The following is a 4,278-nucleotide window of genomic DNA, read 5'->3' on the forward strand; positions in this document are numbered from 1 at the left end:
GTCTTGGATACTCTGGCCCACCTGGAAGCAAGCAAGCAAGTACTTGGAGGAAACCAGCTGGATTACTAACCACATTGATGCAGAATATCCTTGAGAATACGGCATGGGGAGTCATTAGAAATACAATTGATAAAAGCCATTGTATAGTTAGGATAGGTTAGGTTATGCTGAGGTAACAAATTAACTCCACAATCTCACTGGCTTAATTCAACCATAAAAGTCGATTTCTTGTTGATAGTCTGTACTCTCTACGCATTGGTGGGGAACTGTTCTTCACGCTCACTCAGGGGCCCTGGATAATGGACGTTCTACCTTCTTGTAGTTCTCCATCCCTGTGGCCTCCTTAGTCATTGACTCATAGTGGCAGCGGAAGGGAGAGACCTGGAGGATTATGCACCAACTCTTAAACGCTCTGGCAGGAAGTGACACGCTTACATTCATTTACAGCCTCCACCAGAATTACTCATGTGGTCCTGAATAACTGCAGGAAGTCTGGGAATATGGGAGGGGTGCATGCATATGCAGGGAGAATCAGTGTCTCTTCCATGGGTTTTCCCGCTGTTTAGATGGAAAATACCCTTCAAATACAGCATCGCTGCTGCTTATAAATAAGAAAATAATATTAATACACATGTACATTTGAGTGTTCACACTCTCTTTCCTTCACTGCAGCACTGTGTGCCAGGCTTTCCCTTGGGCATTTGCTGCGCAGAGTCAGTATGACAGTTAAAAGCCGCAAAGCTGAGACTAATAGGAAGGATGGTGAAAATTTATTGAGTGCTTTCTGTGTGCCAGACACCACACAGACTGCTGCCTGACGCACACTGTCACATCATAACTACACAATCTTGATGTGTAGGTATTAATGTATTACCCATTTAATACGGGCTGCGCAGACTTGATTTGAAAAGAGTAGAAATTTGCCAGTGGTAGAGAATGGAATAGATCTGGAAGGTGACTTGGGGAAGAGGAGAAATGTCAAGAGAAAGTGCACTGGGGTGAAAATTGTCTCAGGAATTGAGCATATTCATGGAATATTATATTTTAGGAAGTTTTGCTACCCATTAGGGATAGAACCACCTTTGGAATTTTCTTGAAAGAGCCTCGTGAACATTTAAATTGCTTTTTAATTATTGGTAGATACTTAAGTGGTGTTTCTTCTGGATGTCACCCTGGACAGAGATAGGCCTCACAAAGCTGGGGGTGGGGGGGGGGCTTTCTTGGAGTCCTCTTATTCTCATAAATCTGTCTACTCTTTGAAGCTTGGTTTTCCTCATCAGCAAAATGGGGATAAAAGAACCTAGCTCATAAGGTCTTTGTGAGGATTTAAGATAATGAATCTAAAGTACTTAACCCAGTGCCTGGCACGTATAGGTGCTCGGTACATACACCAGTCATCATGGGCAGGCAAAGTCCCCCTTAAGAGCCTGGGCCACCGTGGGACACTCTAGGGCAGAGGGAGGAGCAGGGGTTAAGGTCCCACAGACTTGATTTGCATTTTGACAAGTGCCGTCTGGGTCAAGATACTTAACTTGCATTCACTCAAAAAATCTTTGTTGAGCTCATGGCATTGGTGTTACAAGCACAGACCCTGGAGCCCAGCTGCCTGGCTTTGCTCCTTGGTTTGGTCACTCCTGCTGTGCAAGTTATTAAACCTCTCTCTGCCTTAGTTTCCTCACCCAAGGCTGTTATATTCATAAAATACAGCGAATGGTATATGGTGCAGAGCAAAGGCTATGTAAATTCTTAACAAATAAATAAAAGTGTTGGTACTGAAAAAGATGGTGGTACTCTAATAGTAAGAAAGAGGAACAATATTCCCCGTACGGATGGAATTACAATCTTCAAAGTTATATTTTACAAAGACTGGATCAGACGTCCAAAAACTTACCCTGAAACGGAGTCATCAATATTTCACTGCATTTCCCATGGCCATTTTTTTATTCTTTTTTTTTTTAAGTATAGTTGATTTACAATATTGTGTTAATTTCTGCTGTACGGCAAAGTGATTCAGTTATACATATACATATTCTTTTCCATTATGGTTTATCACAGGAGTTTGAATATAGTTCCCTGTGCTATACAGTAGGACCTTGTTGTTTCCCATGGCTATTTTTGAATAAACAGCCAGTGACACTGGCATAAAAGCTAGTCATGTAATGACATGATGACAATAATAACGTACTCAGTGGGGTCAAAATATGCTGCCCCCCAATATACCACTTTGGCATATGGATTATTTTGATCTAAAGCCCGTTGAGAATCAACAGGTACAGAAAGAAGCCTTCTTGGAGCCTCGTCTCTCTGACTAAGAGCAGAAGGTCTGCCATAAATTCTTCTTCCTGGCGGGAGGGGGAGCCTTATGGCCATGAAGGGAATGGAAAGTTGGCACCAAGATGGGACTGCACAAACGAACCTTACTAAAATAACCCTTATCTTCCACTAGTTTCCCCATATATTAACCTTCCCACGATTCAGCACCCTAGAAACTCAAAACCCTTTTTATTTCTTGTCACTTCCCCACAAACTAAACATCCTTCTGTTAAAATGCTATAGAAGCTTCAGGGTCTGACCACCTTTCTGAGGTGTTCACTTATTTCTATGATGCTCCCATCCCATATGTATATGAAATAAACCCTTTTTCCTGTTAATCTTTTTGTCATTTCAATTTGCAGGGCCCCAGATACTGAACCTAAGAGGGTGGAGGAAACAGTTATTTTTTCCTCTCCAACAGTATAATTTATTGAGCCTCTACTTTTGGCTATTATCTCTGTTATTTTGCCTTCTCAAGCATCCCATGAGAGAGACACTGATATTTCAATTATACAAGAGAGGGCCCCGGGGATCAGTGGGAGAGCCCCCTACTCATGGTCACGTGGCTCTAAGTGGGAGAACTGGGGTTTGAACCATGGTCTCCCAGATACTAAAGTTTGTGTCCTTTTTTTTACCATGTTCTGCTCTGTTCTCCCGCCCTTCAGAATACCAGCCCAGAGTGCCACAAAAGGGCCTGAGGTTGGAAACAAACAGAATTGATGATTATTTCAAAGCATTTTGGTGGGTGGAAGGGTAAGAAGTCCAATCACACTCCCAGGAGAAGCGCTGAGAAGTGTCGTTGGGACCCATGATCCGTGAATCAGCCCAAGAGGCTTGTGAAATGAATTCACAGTCTGTCTGTGTCTGATTGGCAGTACCCCTGGAGCTGGAAATGTGAGTGGTCAGAACAAAGCTGCTGGAGCCTTAATTAAACATTGTATTACTTCCAATTAATGGGAATCACCAATCAACAAAGACTAGTCTAGCCTGCCAAGGAAACCTACCTTTCTCACTGGACTTTGCAGCCAAAAGATGGCCAGTCAGATACAGAATAATGATAATGTCAGTGTCAGGGTGAAAACTCACACTGAAGTCCATCTCGTATGGACCAGCCACAGTCAGAGCAGCATATGTTCTCAGTACATTGTAACGGCGCATTTGAGACAGGAAGACAAGAGTACAGCCATTTTGAAAAAGGACCAGGGAACGACCTTGGGCCAAACAGGCCTTGGAAGCTAAAGAACAAATGTTCTGGGGTCCTGAGTCCCAGAGACAAAAACCAGGCTCACAGGAGTACAAGATTACCTTTATCTCTGTTACACTAAGGAGTATACCTAGTGGCCACAAGACAAGAAGCTCAACTATCAATTTTAACCTTATCTGTTCCGGTGTCTTCTTGCAGCAAATCCTCATGCACTCCTTTTCCCTCACCAGAGCACTCCCTATTCCCAACAGCCACCATGCAGCTACCTGGTGCTGATCAAAGAAGTTTGATGATTTCTGGAAATTAACCAGTGATCATGAGACAAACCCTCCCTATTGTTATAAAAGCAACTCGCCCCTTCTCAGGGAGCTGGCACTTTTTCCCACCTTCTCCCTTGTGCACAAGCTGTCTCTTTTAATAAAAGAGAGAGCTTTGCTTACCTAAGAGTCTTGTGGAAGTGACATTCATGTCTATGGTATTGCATCCAAGAATCTGGAGAGGGCCCAGTAACGCTTGCACTCAGCAACCTTCCTAGTGAGGACCAGCTCCCTCTCTGTGAGGAGGACCCAGAAGCCTAAGGCTGTCAGACAACTGGCCTTCACACCCCGGCAGTCGGCTCCACTGCCCGGGAGACACTGAAAGGGGAGGTTCTGGCTTTTCAAAAATAGTTCATTCAGGGGCTTCCCTGGTGGCACAGTGGTTGAGAATCCGCCTGCCAATGCAGGGGACACAGGTTCAAGCCCTGGTCTGGGAAGATCCCA

The sequence above is a fragment of the Eubalaena glacialis genome, chromosome 17 (assembly GCF_028564815.1).
Source record: "Eubalaena glacialis isolate mEubGla1 chromosome 17, mEubGla1.1.hap2.+ XY, whole genome shotgun sequence".
NCBI lineage: Eukaryota > Metazoa > Chordata > Mammalia > Artiodactyla > Balaenidae > Eubalaena > Eubalaena glacialis.